The sequence below is a fragment of the Odocoileus virginianus genome, chromosome 33, assembly GCF_023699985.2.
Source record: "Odocoileus virginianus isolate 20LAN1187 ecotype Illinois chromosome 33, Ovbor_1.2, whole genome shotgun sequence".
NCBI lineage: Eukaryota > Metazoa > Chordata > Mammalia > Artiodactyla > Cervidae > Odocoileus > Odocoileus virginianus.
The window spans coordinates 23,902,616-23,921,334 of record NC_069706.1 but is presented as its reverse complement, the minus strand read 5'-3'; positions in this window follow the sequence as shown (position 1 = coordinate 23,921,334).

Here is an 18,719-nt window from a genome sequence, read left to right as displayed (position 1 = left end):
AATGGGTCTCCGATCCCCCAGGGGCTAGAACCTTCCTGGACTCAAGAAAATGTGATTCGAGTGAATCAGTGGGTGAATGAACACTCTGGGTTAGCCTCAGAGGTCATTTCCTGTCCTCCAGCCCCTCCCAGAGCCTGGGCAGGAGTGATGGGAAGTTCCTATCCTCCTTAATCACCCTGATGGGTGCCAGTCTCCTCTGATGCCTTCCAAGGTACACACACAGCTCCCCACCTGAGCATGGTAGCTCTTTTTAGACCCCTCAAAGGCACCTGGCTCTTTCCGTTTTATGGTGTTCGTGGAAGATTCCAGACCAATGACCCTCTAAAAGGGCACATCCACAGCCATTCCTAATGGGATCACCGTGCACACATCCTGGGACTATTTCTCCTTGGAGTGACCTCCCCTCGCATCATTTCATATCTGCCTCCCCTGAGCCCAGTGAGGTGACCTGGCAAAGACAACCTCTCCAGGCTGCAAGGATGGAGTCAGGTGACCACGGAAAGGCCAAGGTCTCCTCTGTGAATTGGGAGGAAGGATGGCTGATGTTCAGGGTCCAGACAGTCTCCACCACCTCCACCTCACTCCAACCATCCTAGACCCGAGCTTGGTTACTTCCCTGAAACCCACTTGCAAATCTTGGTGCCCGGCCAAGAGGGTCCTTATCTTTCTGGGGCTGAGGTGGGAGCAGGTTGGGGACACAGGTGTGCTCATACAACTGTGCACAACACACAAAACAGCAGCAGGACTTCCCTGGTGGTACAGTGGTTAAGACTCTGAGCTCCCAATGCAGGCGGCCTGGGTTCCACCCCTGGTCAGGGAACCAGATCACATATGCTGCAACTAAGAGTTTGCACACTGCAACTAAAGATCCCCGATGCAGAAAAGAAGATCAAAGATCATGCATGCCACAACTAAGACCCAGCACAACAGTCACATAAATAAATATTTAAAACAAACCAACAAAAAAAAAACAGCATCAGGTGGCATGACTGGGACTTGCTGTCTGCCAAGTGCTAGTATCTTATTTAGTCTCCCAAATGGGTCCAGGAGGCAGCTGTTATTATCACCCCATCTCACAGATGAATAAACTGAGGCACAAAGAGTTTAAGTAACTCATCCATGGTTGCTCAGATGGACAAGTTATGAAATGAAACAGGAATTTGACCCTGGACAATTGGCTAACCACCACTCCGTAATCTTTCTCACAAATGTCCATGCACGCCCCTGTGTGTACATCTGAACAGATCTCACACACAAGTGCACATGGAATGACACCCCAGCTCATGCACCCATGGACAGAGCAACCTGAGCTCACAGAGGTCGATTCCCAGGTATCCAGAGATGCATCAGGTGTGGTCACGTGATTCAGCCTGCTTGCTCACACTCCCTCCTCAGGCACAGTCACCCACAGTCGTGCACATCCCTATTCACATGGCTGAACAGAAAGCATGTGACATTCCCATCCACTCATGTTCACACACATTGTCACGTGAGCACAGGCACATACATGTGTACACGTGCACACTTGCACATGAGCAAATATTTATTGAGCATCTACTATGTCCCAGGCACTGTGCTGGGGATATCACACTGATGAAAACACCTTCCCAACACACGTAAAATGGAGAGGGGATGCACATGCGTAGACATGCACGCACTGTCATTAGATCAGAGGTGTCCTGGTTATTGAGTCTTTTCTCTGCAGAGGGGCTTCCTAGGTGGCTCGGATGGTAAAGAATCCACCTGCCAATGCAGGAGACGCAGGTTTGATCTCTGGTCTGAGAGACCTCCCTGGAGGAGGAAATGGCAACCCACTCAGTATTCTTGCCTGGAGAACTTCATGGACAGAGGAGCCTCGGGGAGCTACAGTCCATCGAGTCCCAGAGAGTTAGACATGACTGAAAGCGACTGAGCATGCACACTCTCTGCAGAGTTGAGCCCTCCTGTGCTTCAGAGACTGTGAGTACCATGCCCCGCGTGTGCACACAGGAGTAGACCCTTTCCTCTCTGCTGGAGCCACAGGGCACAACCTGAGTCTTGGCAAGAGGTGGCTGTGCTGGGGGCAGAGAGCAGCATTATTTTCAGCACCTTTTGTGGTCTGAGGATCTGCAAGTCTCTGTCAATCCAACTGAAACTAGACCATTTTCCAAGTGACAGATTCACATACATTTGCAGACATGTGCATACTCCCACGTGCGTCTGTGCACATGTGTGCCAGCCCCCCCAGCTCCCCCAGGGCCTCCTTCCCCACCAGAAGCCTCTGCCCCAGAGCCCCCAACCTCCTCCTCTTCCCCCTTCTTGCACCTGAAGGAGCCGTGGCCCCAAGACACCTGGGGCTTCCAAGAGGCTGCACACACAGGGAGGAAGGGGTGCAATGACTCGACTTCCAGGCAGCTGTGGTGAGTTTCTGCAAAGACTCCCTTCCTCAAAGCGGCTCCTATTTACTGAAAGTTCAGGCTGCCGTGGTTTCCCCACATTCACATGGGGAAAAGGTCAAACTTGCAAAAAATATTACCAAGAATCGTCCATTAGTCAATCAACAAGCTTTTACTGACAGCGGCAGCCTGCATGCTGGCCTGGGCGCAGCAGGAAGAAGCACAGGGCTTGTCCTTCAAAGGTCAGGCACCATGAGGGAGCGGTTGTTAGCCATGGAGATGAAGGGGAGAGGGGTCCAGGCAGGGCAGATGTGAGCACAAAATCTGGTGGTGGGGAAGTATGTCCCAGTTAGCCCAGCACAAAGGCTCTGTGGTTTCTCCCCCCAAATCACAACTGGTGGAGTGCTGGTCAGCCATCAAAAAGCAGAAAACAAAAACTTGGTATGTGGTGTTTGACGCTTTCTGTGGTGTAAATACTCCCACCTGGCCACTTTCCAGCTACCAAAGTGATGTCATGGTTCGCTGGGTTGAGTGAAGGTGACACAGTTACTCTTGGGAGCTGGTGGGAACTGGCCTCAGATGCCCACTGGTCCACTGCCTTCTCTTCCCAGGGACACACGGAGGATGCGGTCAGGGCCTTGATGCCCAGGGCAGGGCAGGAGTCCCATTTAGAAGGGCCCAGGGATGAGAACAAAATCACTTGTTCATCCTTTGATGCATATTCTGTTATGTCCTTTCATTGAACTCAGCACCCACCCTGTGCTGGACACTGGGCACCCCAAGGTGTCTCAGATCACCCCTACCCGTGCTGATGGAGAAGCACAGGTGTGAGGCACCCAACAAAAGCCTGGGGAGCCAGAGGACTTCCTGGAGGAGGGGGCATCTAAGCAGAAAGGCAATGGAGGGAAGCAGTGAGTAAGGGGTAGAAAAGAGTATTTCCAAGCAGGGGAAACAGCATGTGCAGTGACTTAGCAATCTCATGCACTTCTTGATTAACCCAGAAAAAGCATCTTGTTTAGTAGACTTCTTACATGAGCCAGTGCTTTCAAGTGCTACACAAGTCTTCATTCATGTCATCCTCTGATGACCTTACAAGGTACTTACTACTTTTAGCCCCATTGTACAGATGGGACAACTGAGATGAAAGACGTTCAGTCAACATACCTATAACAATTGGTTTGCTCTGCTTCCCCACTATGCTACCACTAAGCATCTGAAGTGGGTGTGGCTTGGGGAAATTTTAGGGAGTACCCAGACATGGCAACCAACTGTAAATTTACTTTGGGGTTTAATTAAATGTCAGAGTGTGGGAAGTGATCAGTTCAGCTAAAGCATGCTGCCCCACCCCCCTTCACACATAAGCCAGACGAGAGCGGTGTCCATTGTGGAACTGTTTATCAAGGATGTCCAGCAGTCAGTCAACAAACCTTTGCTGGCATCTTCATGTCTTGGCCCAGCCCAGCACTGGGATGTTTGGACTGAGCCCTTGCTCACTTTTTGTTTTTATTCTTATTTGTTTATTTCACTGAGCACTTCATCTGAACCCGGCCTTGGGCTGGGAGCTAAGAAACACAGAAGAAATAGATTATAGTTCCTGCCCTCAAGGGAGTCTAGTGAGAGAAACAGGAGTATTCATTTTCTGTATGTTCAAAAAATTCCATTATTAAAGACAAAAAATAAAACTGATGATCATAAGTGACAAGAAAGAAATGTGCATGAAAGAGAGGACCATTCTGCCAGGTGTTTAGTCAAAGGATCTGGGGAAATGCCCAGTATAACTGTATCTTAAAAGAGGATGTTTCACCACCAGTGACTAGGGAATGGAAGGGGGGGAAGTTGGGAATGGCTACTAGTGGGTTAGGTTTTTTTTGAGGAGGGGTGTGGTGGGCAATAATGGAATTAGATAGTAGTGATGGATTCAACATTGTGAATATACTGAAACTCAGTAACTTGTAAATTTTGAAGTGTTTAAAATGGAGTATTTTATGTTATGTGGCTTGTATCTTAAAAAAAAAAAGCTGTTTCAATGAGGAATCTTGCATTTGCAAGTGACAGAATTAGCTTTTTAAAATGGATTTACTGACTCATAAAAAGAGGTTTTTTGTTTTTTTTTTTTTTTTTTTTTTAAGTTCAACGATATAGTTTCAGGCATGGATGGATCAAGGTGCTCAAGTAATTTCTTCAGATTGGAGGGCTCCACCTCTGGGATCTGGTTTCTTTGGTATTGGCTTCATTCTTAAGCAGGCTGAGTGAAACTCAATAGTTCCCTTCCTCCTCCTCCCCCAAAAATAAGTTCTCAGAAGTCCAGGCTTATAACCTACCAGTTCAACAAGCACAGAGGAAAGAATAGATCTTTTTTTTTTTTTAACGGTCTCAGTAAGGGTATCAAGAAAGACTCTCATTGGTCAGTTTGAATCACATACCTATCCATGAGCCAATCACTATACAGAGTGAGGAAGGGGTGCTCTGATTGGCCAAGTCTGAGTCATGTATCCCATTAGAAAGCGCAGTGTGATCCTTCCTTGGAAAGGACATGAACTAAGAGTAGGGAGAGAATGTCCCCAAGGAAGAACAGGTCCTATTAACAGAAGGAGTAGATGCTGGGCAGACAAAAGCAGAATCCCTCTGCATGAGGATGGGGGTGCCTGATGCAGACACGTGTGAGGGCACGCTCGGTAGATGGGAGGGCCTGAGCAAAGGCCTGGGGGTTTGCAAAACACAGTGTGGTCTGGACACAGTGGCCACGTCATGATGTCTAGGAGTTCCATGGTATGATTCTGACTCCACTTCTGGTGTATGTGTTTCCACACCACCGATTAACTCCATTCTGTCACTATCTACCCAGAGATAGCATCAGATCCCACAGGTTGAGGGCTCGGCCCTACAAAACTGCCCCTCCCCCTACGTCAGACACCAACTGCAAGTCCAGACTTCCCCTGTCTTCTGATCAACTTGCAGTAAAGTGGAGGTTCTGACGACTCCCTAGTCAGGTTTGATTAATTTGCTAGTGCAGCTCACGTGGCTGAGAGATAACATTTTATTTACTAGATTCCCATTCATTTGGAAAAGATTTAACTCAGAAACAGCCAGAGAGAAGAGGTGCATAGGGCAAGCTATGGGGCCAGGGCACAGAGCTTCCAGGTCATCTCCAGAGCTGGCTCAGCTCCCAGCACCCCCAGATACTCACCAAACCGGAAACCGTTGAATCCTGTTCCCTTGCGTTTCTGTAGCGGCTTGATTGGTTATATTATTGGCCTTTGCTGGTTGAATGCGGTCTCCAGCCCCACTCCCTCCCCAGGAGATGAAGGGAGGGGTTGGCAGTTCCCCTCTAATCTCTGGGTTGGTTCCCCTGGCAACCAGAGTCCATCATCAGGTGACTTAGGGGCTTCCCAAAGGTCACCTTATTAACATAACAAAAGACACTGAATGCTGTTTTCACTTAGGAAATTCTGAGGGTTTTAGGAGCTCTGTTCCAGGAACCCGGAGGAAGACCAAACGCGTATTTCTTCTTCTAAGTCACAATATCAGACCAGGTCATGTATCTGGGGAGTATTATGGGCTGAAGGGGGGCTTCCCTGGTGGCTCAGAAAGTAAAGAATCTGCCTGCAATGAAGGAGACCTGGGTTTGATCCCCAGGGTGGGAAGATCCCCTGGAGAAGGGAATGGCAACCCACTCCAATATTCTTGCCTGGAGAATCCCATGGACTGAGGAGACTGGCGGGCTACAGTCCATGGGGTCGCAAAGAATCGGACACGACTGAAGCGACTGAGCACGCATGCACACCGTGGCCTGAAGGGGTGAGGGGAAGGAACCAAAAGCCAAGCTGCAGAGGGTTTGGGATCTGGTCTGTAGAAGGAAATGGCAACCCACTCCAGTATTCTTGCTTGGAAAATTCCGTGGACGGAGGAGCCTGGTGGGCTACAGTCCATGGGGTCGCAAAGAGTCGGACACGACTGAGCGACTTCACTGTCAATGTCAGTATAGACCTGCATCTTGCAAACTTTGCTCCTCATCCACACTGCTACAGCTTATTTCTCCCAGACTTACATGGTTCTCCATCACTTTTTTTTTTTTTTAATGTGGACCACTTTTAAAGTTTTTACTGAATTTGTTACAGTAGTGCTGCTGTTTTATGTTTTGGTCTTTTGGCCAGGAGGCATGTGGGATCCTGTCCAGGGATCAAACCTGCACCCCCTGACTGGGAGGGGAAGTCTTAACCACTGGATTGCCAGGGAAGTCCCTCTCCACCGCTTTTTACTTAAACTTTTTCTTCATACTGATTTACTTTTTTTATTTAAAGAACTTTAATTTTTTTTAATATTTATTTATTCATCTTAGTTTCAGCATGTGGGGTCTAGTTCTGTGATCAGAGATCAAACTCAGGCCTCCTGCCTTGGGGTCATGGAGTCTTAGCCACTGGACCACCAGGAAAGTCCCAAGAACTTTATTTTTGCAAGAAACACTGCCATGATCACAAATGGAGAGCCTGCCTTCCTTAGCATAATAGCAATGAACTATAAAAACAAGGTCAATGATACCGAAAATGAGCTCCGAAATTCTGGCAGGAGACTACAGCCTACAGAGGGCTAGTTGGACCAAGAGAAAGAGAACTGAAAAAGGAATCACTTTCTCAGTTTGCTGTCCTTTTACTCCACACCATGTGTCACTTAAAATCATCTTAGGGACCCCGGGGGTTTGTGTCCTCTACCTGGGTTACCCCTGGGGTATGTGTCCCACAATTCTGGCTAGTGGAAGCCAGGAGACACTTGTGAATAGGAAAAGGACACAGAAAAATAGCCCAGGTCATGGTGGGGAGAGTGCTTGAGAAGGTGCTGTTTGCATAACTCCAGGTGATAAAAATGAGGAGACTGACTTGGCTAAATAGAGTTGTTGGAGAGATGATGTGCTCGGCATAGGCTGCCAGCACCTAAATCTTGGCAGGAAGGGAGGAGGGAGTAGTGCCTGGAGTGATGATCACTCTTTAGATTTAGCAGTTGAGACTGGGACCCGTAAGGAGGAGGTGTGGGGAGGATGATGAAAAATTCAGCTGGGGATACAGTGAGTCTAAGATATGGACGCATCCATGGAGAGATCATTCACTTGCTCAGAAAGTGTTTCTTGAGAACCTACTATGTACCACGCTCTGTTCTAAGACCCTGAGGTAGAGTGGTGAACCAGCCAACCCCAGATCTCTGTCCTTATGAAGTCTACTTTCTAGTGGAGCACATGAGAGACTTGATGAGAAATCAAGGACTTACTATTACATACAGTATATCATCTGGAGGAGGAAATGGCAGCCCACTCCAGTACTCTTGCCTGGAGAATCCCATGGACAGAGGAGCCTGGCGGGCTACAATCCATGGGGTCACAGAGAATCGGACACGACTGAAGCGACTGAGCACACACGCGCAGTATATCATAACAGATGTCACATTAGATGGCGCTGTGCACCAAAGGGGACATATCTAGGAGGGAGATGTGGAAATTGAGATACACCCACTAGCAACTGGCTATATGGGTCTGGAGCTCAGGAGGCATATTTAGAAGACATCTTTCATTCATTCATTGAACAAATGTTTCTTGAACACAGTCTGTGTGCCAGGCACTGTGCTGGGTGCTGGAAAACACAGTTCCTATCTCATGAAACTTGTCTGGATTTAGGGAAGGCTGTGATTGGCTATAATCTGTATGGACACAGATAGGACTCCCCATGGGGTGTGTGTATGTGTGTGTGTGTGTGTAAAGAACCCCAACATTTCAGGGAGGGCAGAGAAGACCTGGGAAAGGAGCCTGACCAGAAGCAAACAGCCTGTAGCAACAATACCCAGAAGGGTGGAGCTCCAAGAACAGGAGGGAAGCTGGTACCACAGGAAGCTAGGGATTGAAACAGGCCTGGGCCTGGCATCCAGTGTCCATGAAAGCAAGCTCCTGGCAGAAGTGCAGGCGGCTCCCACACAGAGAGGAGGGTGGAGGAGGGGGTGTGCTAGGAGGAAGTGAAGACAGGAGACAGAAGACAGTTTTCGAGAACTGTGGCTGAGAGGGAAGGAAAGAGAGAGAGGGAGGGAGAAGTCGGAGGTCGGTGGAGGAAAGCTTTAGTTGTCTGCAGATGGAAGGAACCAGAATGTGTTGATAGAAGTCTGCTCAGGGATGAAAGTGAAAAAGTAGGAGAGTGATGGGGTCTGGGGGATCAGAGGGAGTAGGGGGAGCCTTAGAGAGAAAGAATGACTCCATGTCAGGAAAGGCTACAGAATTTGAGGAGCTCAGGGCAAAAGGAAAATGCAGAGCTTCTTGTTCAAAAAGTACTAAGAATTCAAGATGATGACTCTGGGTACCTGGATGGGGAAGGGGCAAGAGGCTTGTTTCAGCTAAGCTGAGACCTCAGGCCACCTGATCGACACACCCAGTCGGGGGTGGAGGGCATGGTCACCATCACACTCTTCACCAAGATCCCACGAGGTGAGCAACTGACCTCCACCTTCCCTTATGCCTGCGCCCAGCTTTCTCCAGTGGATCCTGGACGTGGGTGGGAAGGGCGAGGCCGAGTGGTTTCCAGAAGGCTGAGGGGTGTAGGTGGCTAAGACCCTCTCTCCGGGCAGCAGACAGATGGCGGGAGGTGTGAGCGGAGTCTCCAAGCCTTGGCGCATGCAGTACTGTCTCTTGGGGCTTTCTTTACACAGCTCAGGTTCAAAGATAAAATGATTAGGAATTTCCGCAAGGGGACCTCAGAGCATCAAGAACCCCGGTGGCCTGTCTCTGAGGTTCAGCTCTGCCCCATGTCCACTTTAGCAAGAGATGATGGATGCTGATGGAGGCAAGGAGTGGGCAGAGATACAGCAGAACCTTCTGGAAGTGGGGATTGGGTGGCAAAAATGAGGGAGGGAGGAAGGAGGATGGAGGAAGGGCTTGAGGAAAAGAAGGCTGGGATGTGTCCAGATGCATAAGTATCTGTGGATTTGTTTCCTGCTGCTGCAGCAATCAATGCTACAAATCGAGTGGCCTGAAATACGAAAATGTGTTATCTTTTAGTGCTGGAGGTGAGAGGCCTGAAATTGGTCTCAGTAGGGCTGTATGCCTTCTGGAGACACAAAAGGAGAGTCTGCTCCTAGACTTTTCTAACCTCTAGCGGTTTCCTGCCTTCCTTAGCTCCCGGCTCCTTCTTCCACCTTCAAAGCCGGCAGGGTAGCATCTTCAAATCTCTCTCTGACTCTAACTCTCCTACAACCCCTTTTGACTTATAGACTCTTGTGATTCTATCAGCCCATCCACATAATCAGGATAACCTCCCATCTCAAGGTCAGTTAATTAGCAATCGTCATTCCATCTGCAACTTTGATTCTCCCTTGCAGTGTAACATGTCCACAGTCTCCAGAGATTAGGATGTGAACATTTTTAGGGGTCTGTTACTCTACCGACTACAGTCTTTAAAGCTGCTTTGTGATTACAAAAAAAAAAAAAAAAAAAACTTCATGGTTTAAACAAAAGCATGTTTATGGTTTACTTCAGAATCCAGAGGCCAATTTGATCACTTGGTGATATCATCAAGGATCCGGGCTCCTTTTTTCTCTCATTCTGCCAAATTCAGAACACTAGCTTTCTTCTCCATGGTTGTCCCCTCATGATCACAAGATGGCTGCCAAACCACCAGACATCACACCCAAAGCAGAACAGAAGGTGGCAAGGGGGCCTTTCTTAACTCTGTCCTGTTTGATTAGAAAGGAGAACTGTGAGCTTTATCCTCACTTCCACGGAAGAGAGGAAGGAGAGACAGAGCAGATATGTTGGCCAACTCAAGCTGAATTTACCAGCTGAAATCAGAAAATGCCAATTCCCAGATAGGGTGGGGTGTCAGCGTATAGGAGTGAGGGGTCTGGGTGGCCAGAGTCAGAGACTGGTCTCTGGGCTGGGGTCAAAAATTATTCTGTGGCCAGGGCTAGGGGTGAGCATGTGGCTGAGGTCGATGTGCAGCCAGGATCACGAATAGGTCCACAGCTGGCTCAGGAATCAGTCTACAGCTTGAGTCAGAAGTCATCTTGTGGTTGGAGTCAAGTTTCAAAGTAGAAGTTCGTTTTGTGTTTCTCCCTCTCTCTGCATTTTGGTTTCTCTTGTTTTGCTCTCCTTCTCTGGACAGACCTGTCGTATAATATATGTGAATATATGAAGAGAAATGCATGATATAAACCTGTGCAAATAATACAAACTCTGATTCTGTGTGCGGATGGCTTGTAGAAGTGGTGTGGACACATACAAATACAGTCTGTGAGGTCATTCCTTCAGGACAATTTTTGTCTCGGATTTCTATTGGTCCAGTCGGTCCATTAAATTTAGAATGTTATTATTTCCTTTAATTATATTTTATGCCCTCACCTGGGCTTCCCTTGTGGCTCAGCTGGTAAAGAATCTGCTTGCAGTACTGAAGACATGGATTCAATCTCTGAGTTGGGAAAATTCCCTGGAGAAGGGAATGACTGCCCACCCCAGTTTTCTGGCCTGGAGAATTCCATGGACTGTATGGTCCATGGGGTCACAAAGAGTCAGACACGACTGAGTGACTGTCACTTTCATTCCATGACACCCACAGACCCATTCAGTATAATAACAATAATGCTAGGAAACATTCTGAAAGCACTAACTATGTGCAGGCAGCTCTTTAAGCCCTACGTGTATGAATACATTTAACTCTAACATCCATGAAGTCAGTACTATTATTATTCCCATTTTACAGAGGAGGAAGGAAGCATAGACGGCACAACTGGCTCTGAGCCACACCGCTGATCCTTGGAGCACCCTGAGTTCCTAGCCGAAGTCAAGCCCTTTACCAGGTGCTGGAGGAGACGGAGAAGAAAGGCAGGGATGAAAGGGAGGTGAGGTGGGGAGGGTGGAGATACCCCAGGTCTAGTTTTCTGGGTGTGGCAGCTCCCGGGGCTCTGATGCAGGCGCAGGGCAAGAATAGGCCACTAGGGGGCAGCAAGAACCAAGGCGCTGGTCTCCAGCCCATCTGCTCTGCCCTGGCCTCGTGTCCTCAGCTCTTAATAAAGCTGGGAAAGGGTGGGATTTTAAGGAGGATCTGGCACTGTTCTACCGCTGTCAGGGAGCTTGGGCAAGTTAATCACAAGAGCAGCTGGGCATCGCCTGGCCTTCACCCATCAAGACATCCACTCCTCACCCCGCCACTGCGGGCTGCCAGGGGACTTCTCTTATCCATCTTTTATGGGGGGAAACTGAGGCCCAGAGGGGTCAATACTTTGTCCACAGTCACACAGCTCCGAATTGGCAAAGGTAGGTTCAAAACTGAGGCAGGATGAGTGCAGAGCCCCTTGCTTCTCTGGGCCTCAGTGTTCTTACCTGTAAAAAGGGTAGAAGAATCTAGACAAACGGCAGACAAGAGTGGTTAGCAGTCGGGGTACATCATGGAAATGTCTCACCCACAGGTCTCTGGCTGCTGTGAGGATCCAGTGAGATCATGCCTCTCTTGCCGGGGGGACTCAGAAACTTCTAGCTGTTTGTGTGGATGTGTGCGTGTTTAATTAATAACTTTCGTGGGAAAGTAATGTCAGAAAGGTTATTCAACAGGATGTTAACAGAGATACACCTTTAAAAACAAACATACATTTGGGGACTGCCCACGTGGTGCCAGGTGCCTGTGCGGGGGATGGGATTTCCGGTGGTTTTCACTTTCCTATTTATACCTTTAGGTTTTCTCTGAATTAGAGAAGGTCAGCACGTGCCAATTTAGTAATCAGAAAAATAAGTGGTAAGTAGGGTTTTGTTTTTTTGTTTTTTTAAAAAAAAAACTAAAGTGGAAACAGCCCCCACCTTGCCATCCCCACCCCCCTGGAAAAATCTTTGCAAAATCAAGGCTGGGGGTATGCGGAGTTGAGTTGGAGAGACCCTGAATTCAGCATCTCTGGAGGTCTCTCCAGGTTTTGAGAACTTCCTAAGGGGCACGCCCAGCCCTCTTTGGTGCTGCTGCTGGGGGACCTTTCTCCTGCACGCCACACCTCTGGTCCAGACTTGAGGGGAATGGTGGGAAACTCACACTGCTAGCATCTCGCTCTGCCCACACTGGCTGCCTACTTCTTACTTGGCTGGCCGTCTCAAGCTGGTCCCACCAGATCCATTAGACCCCGCCCCTCCATAGCTCTGGGGCAAACATTTGAGGCAGTCTGACCCATTTCTCTCCTTTCATCTCTCCAGACCAATATCCTGTCTCCTCCACGCTGAGGCAATTGATAAAGTTGTACCTTGAGCTCTAATAATCTAGCCCTGAGCTGTCCCTACTGTAATCACCAGCCACCTGTGACTATTTAAATATTAATTCAGTAAAAATTAAAAAAATCAGTTCCTCAGCTGCACTAACCACATGTCAAGTGTGTAACAGCCACAGGTGACTAGTGCCACGGGATTGGACAAAGTGAAAGTTTTCTATCGTAGCAAAAATTTCTGTTGGATGGTCTTATGCTAGACACTTGTTTGTGTTGCTATAAAGCCCTTCCTGATGCAACACAGAGGACTCTATGGGGCCATCCGGGGACAGAACCCTGCCCCATGTCATCTGCTGTCGCTCCTCCTCTCTGAAGTCCCAAGATAACACTTCCTCAGCTGACTTATGGATGCTAAAACCACCACCAAATGGAAGAAATTAACCGCTTGATATAGATGAGCCCCAGACTTACGAGCACCTAAAAATTGATACCTCACCAACAACCAATTAGAGAATAGTGCATGAGCGGATCACACACCCTGTGACTCCCCACTCCCTCACCTGCCTTTTAAAAATGCTTTGCTGAACCCCTTCGGAGTTTGGAGAGTTCAGGGTTTTCTGAGCATGAGCCACCCGCTCTCCTTGCACGGCCCAGCAATATACATTTCTCTGCTCCAAATGCCAAAGTTTTCGTTTATTTGGTTTCACTGTGCATTGGGCGCATGAACTTGAGTTTGGTAACACTCTAAGATTGTTCCTTGAACCAATATCCTATCTTTTCGGATTCTCTCTCTAAAAAACATAAAGTAAAAACTTTGATCCGTGATCATAATTTGAGAAATTTATTTTTGCTTCAACAATCGCCCTTCAGGAGTAATTACTCAATTGATATTTCAGCGAAGGAGTGAATCACCAGGCCTGGTGTGAGGAAGTCCTGACCACAAAGCAAATTTGGAGAGACAGCAGTGAGCAGCAGCTGGAAGCGAGACTGAGATCGAATGCGGGTTGCGGTGGTGAGAGTGCTGAATCCTAACCACTAGACCACCAGGGTCTAGCTCTTATCTGCCTTGAGAAAAATTTTGACAAGGAGGCAGAAAGTAGAGAGCAAAGTAAGGCGTTTATTAGAAAAGCAGAGTAACATGCCAACATACGAGCTTAGAGAAAGTCATGCTTCGGGGACTTTCAGGGTGGGACTGGAGCAAACCACTCCAGTATTCTTTCCTGGAGAATCCCCATGGACAGAGGAGCTGGGTGGGCTACAGTCCATGGGGTCGCAGAGAGTTGGACAGGACTGAGCGGCTAACTGTAACGCAGAATGGCAGGTACCATTTTGTGCATGTGCAGTTGAGTTCTCCCTGACCCCAAGAATGAGGAATTTGTGACTTCTTGATCTTTTACCCAAGCAGGGCTTAATTCCCCATTACTGTGATCTTCAAGTGTTCCCAGAAGGCAAAGTCCAGCTATTTACCCTGTTCCTGTTGTTATTTCTATCTGAAATATAAACAGGAGGCTGGCTGTAAATGTCTAACCCAGAGCCCATCTATTCCTGGCTTCAAGAAATACGAACAGGAGGCTAGTTGTAAGTGTGTGGCCTGGAGTCCATCTGACTCCTGCCTCCGAAGGAGTAGGCAGAAGCTAGAGCGTGAGGGTGGAGGGCAGGGATGGTCTTCTGTGTCAGGATCAGCCAATGGCAGCGGGGGCTATTGGGGGCTTCCCATGGAGGTTTAGAGTGTCTGCTGGGAAAAAAAAAAGGCACAACCTAAAAGTTGAGAATTATTTTTCATTTGGGGACATTATCGAGAACTATGTAACCACAGATAGCTCTATGTAGCCTCTCAGATAGCTCTGAGGCTCTGTTCCAAAGAGGTAAGGGAGGAGTCAGCATATACAGGCGTTGTTGCTGAGGGAAAAAAAAAAAAAGTGTAGTTGAACTTCAAAAGATTACTTCTAATTACAAAAACAGACATCTCAAACTAATGATTTTAGTGTTTATGTATGGGAAGAAGCAAGAGTCTGGTCTTACTGAAATTACTCCTTTGATGTACATCTTAACTATTTCGGGCCAATATCCTGTTTTTCTTCATCCTGAAAACCTGAAAGTGGAGAATTATGTTTTATTTGGGGACATTACTGAGAACTCTGTAGCCAGAGACACAGCCTCTCAGATAGCTCTAAGGCTCTGTTCCAAAGAGGTCAGGGAGCAGCCAGAATATACAGGAGTTTTTGCTAAGAGGAAAAAAAAGATGCAGAAGAACATCAAAAGATTACTTCTAATTACCAAAACAGAGTCTCAAACTAATGATTTTAGTGTTTTTCTCTGTATGGGAAGAAGCAAGAGTCTGGGCTTACTGAAATTACTCCTTTGATATACATCTTAACTATCTAGGGCCAATATCCTGTTTTTCACCATCCTGATTTCCCTCGGGGCTCCCTGGGATGGGGGAGGGTGTAACTGTGAGAGGGTAACAGGCAGGAAGGCCAGGGGTCTCCAAACGGAGGAAATAGGCTGCCAGTGTCTATTAAAATTCTGTGTTGCTCCAACACCTTGTTCCTCCTGAACTTAACTTTTCTCAAACCTTGAGCTTACCAATGTGTTTTTCTTATGGAAATGTTTTCCTTAAGCTATGTTAATGAAATTATGTATTTGCTTTGGAATTTTCCTTTCTGCAAAATGGTTCCACCTAAGACCAGCTTTTGGCTGATAGTAGCTCAACAAACCAGTGTTCATATAAATTGTTTTATGGCTGGGGGATGTCACACCTTGTGCCATCCTATCTCAAAACTGCATGTTGTGGGAGAGGGGCCTGGTGAAACTCTGTTAGCCTTGAGGTGCATCTCTTACCTGACTAATAACTTTCTAACAGACATAAACTCCGGGAGCTGGTGATGGACAGGGAGGCCTGGCGTGCTGCGGTCCATGGGGTCGCAAAGAGTTGGACACGACTGAGCGACCGAACTGATGAGACAGACATAAAACAGCTTGCTAAAACTAGCTGGTGGGGGGGGGGGGGGCACTCTCTCTTTCCCTTCTGATGTCTGTGTCAGAAGCTTTCTCTGTCCCTTTTTAAATTTTAACAAAACTCTGCTGTATAAAAGCTCTTGAGTGAGCAAGCCTGGTCCCTGGTCCCACAGTTAAATCTTGGGAGATCACGAATCGGACACTGCTCACCAGAAGCCATCAGCTGCAGTCACTGATGGCTTGACGGTGGGCAGCATTTGTTATTTACTAGACTGGCAGCTGGGCTTCCCTGGTGGCTCTCGTGGTAAAGAATCTGCCTGCAATTCGAGAGACCTGGGTTCGATCCCTGGGTTGGGAAGATTCGCCTGGAGGAGGGCATGGCAGTCCACTCCTGTACTCTTGCCTGGAGAATCCCCACGGGCAGAGGAGCCTGGTGGGCTACAGTCTATGGGGTTGCAAAGAGCTGGACACGACTGAGCGACTAAGCACTGCACACAATGGCGGGTACCATTTTGTGTTGACTGAAATGGCAACATTTCTTTTTTAGCCCATGAGAGGAAGCCCAGAGCAGTGGCTGGGGCTGAGAATGCTGGATTTCTTAAGGGTCAGCATGGGGTCTCACCGATAAGATGGCTCTTTATGTTGACCTCGCAAACAAAGAATAAATCACAGTGATCTGTGAGACTGACCAAATCGCCCCAAATGGCATCCTGTTATCTCACTGGCGCCTAGCTTCTCAAAGCTGCGAGACTACCAGATTCCAGACCTCTGGCTACGTGACCATCCCTGTTTGGTAGTTAAAATAGAAAACAGAAGTCCTGAATGGTGGTGGCTAAAAGACAAGGAGGGGAAAAGCTCAGGAAAATAAAAGAAAGGAAGGTCAAAGGAAGGTCTGAGGACCGGAGTGAGGACCTCAGGTAGAATAAACAGCACTCCTGGCTAGCCCAATTTACATAGGGCAGGCCCAGGGGGGTGGAAAAAACATAAAAAGAGGAGCCAAAGGGCTGGGGCTCTCTCTTCTCTTCAAGTCTTTGGGTCGGCATTCCCTCATGCCTCGAGGATGTATTTTCTTGCTATTTTCTAAATAAAACTGAGCTGTAAGAGAGCTGTAACACTGATCTAAGAGCTGTAACATGGTCTGTGTTACAGACCATGGTCTCAAGAGCTGTGACTTGAAGCTGTGTCCGTCGCTTCAAATTTTTGTTGAGATGAGACAGAACTGAGGAGGTTACATGCGCCTGACAACACCTTCAGAGAATTTTTCATTGGTGGTGTATAAGAAGGACTCCATCAGAAAGGGAGAATGCTGGTTCTGCCTAAGAGCCCGTTATCCTCTTTTCCCTCTAATAAATTTCCTTTTCTTGCCTGACTGCCCAGCTTGCTCTCTGCTTCTCTGCACTCACCTTATAGCAGCTTGTACCTTTTTTCTCTTATCATCTGTGCCCCCCCTCCAGGCTGGAGTACACCCAGGAGATGATGAAGATGGTGATAATGTAGATTATCTTTAGGATGACCTTCCAATGCAGATTTTGTTATCCTTCCTATTTTACAAATTAAAAAAAAAAAAGAAGACATAGGCAGATAAAGGAGACAGAGCAGTTATAGAGTCTGGGCCTTAACAAGAACCTAGGGATCCCTGCCTAATTTGAAGAACAGTGCCTGGAAGGTCAAGATCAGATTTTAAGGGAATTTTAAAAAATCTTTTGCAAAGAAATTCCCAAGAAAGACTCTGGCGGCCAGCCATTCCCCTGTGCCATAATTTTATTTATTTATTTCTGGCTGTGCTGGGTCTCCGTTGCTTTTTGGGTTTTCCTCTCGTTGTGGTGAGCGAGGGCCACTCTCTAGTTGTGGGGCGCAGTCTTCTCATTGCAGTGGCTTTTCTTGTTGCAGAGCGCGGGCTCTAGGCATGCAGGCTTCAGTAGCTGTGACTTCCGGGCTCCAGAGCCTGTGGCACACAGGCTTCGCTACTCCCCTGTACGTGGGGTCTTCCCGAATCAGACACGAACTCCTGTCTCCCGCATTGGCAGGGAGGATTCTTTACCACTGAGCCACCAGGGAAGGTACCCACCCCTGTGCCAATCAACACATTTCTGGTGGGAATCCCTTGACTCCTGAGTGAGAGTTGTCAGCAACGAGGATTTTAGCCACCCCAGCGGCTGTTGTCAGGAGGAACCTTCTTGCTCCACTTGCAGAGGTGAGAGGGAGTCCTATTGGGGGGACACCTCCAGTGCCTCCACTTCCTCTCCTGGAATCCTGCTTATGGATGGACCTCATTTTGGCACTGGGGAGACTTGATGAGAGATGCGTCTACTGGACCATGTTTCTCAGTGGGTGGGGCTGATGTGCATGTAAGCCAAAAAGAAATTCCTTCCTCCAGCCCTGGCTGACCTTATGTCTCACAGAAGTTCCCGGCTCACTGCTGTAGCTGGTCTCTCTATATGTGAATGCTCCAAACCCCCTGTGCCTTGTGGCCTTTGCCCTTTGATCTGTTCTCTGCCTAGAATACTCTTCCTCCAGACCATCCTGGTTCTCTTAGTCAAGGAGGGCTCAGTTCAAATGTCACCTCCCTGAAGACCTCTGTTAATCCCCTCCCCCCATCTCAGACTCCTGTTTTCTTCATAGCACCTTTCAGGGTTTGTGGTTTTTCCCTTTTGTGTATTTATATTAATGTTGGCCGCTCAGTCGTGTCTTCCTGCGCCTCTGTCCATGAAATTCTCCGGGGTTACCCTGCTGGCTCAGAAAGTAAACAATATGCCCGCATAGCAGGAGATCTGGGTTTGATCCCAGTTGGGAAGATCCCCTGGAGAAGGGTATGGCAGCCCACTCCAGTGTTCTTGCCTGGGGAATCCCATGGACAGAGGAACCTGGCCAGCCACAGTCCATAGGGTTGCAGAGTCGGACACGACTAACAGTTTTACTTTCCATGGAATTCTCCAGGCAAGAATACTGGAGTGGTAGCCGTTCCCTTCTCCAGGGGATCTTCCCGGCTATTTTTAAAATTTGGCTGCACTGGGTCTTAGTTGCTATATGTGGGATCTTCGATCTTTGTTGCAGCATGCAGAATCTTTAACTGTGGTATAATGGCGTCTAGTTCCCCGAGCAGGGATTGAACCTGCATTGGGAGCCCGGAGTCTTAAACACTGGACCACCAGGGAAGTCCCTCCTTTTGTCTTTTTATTATCT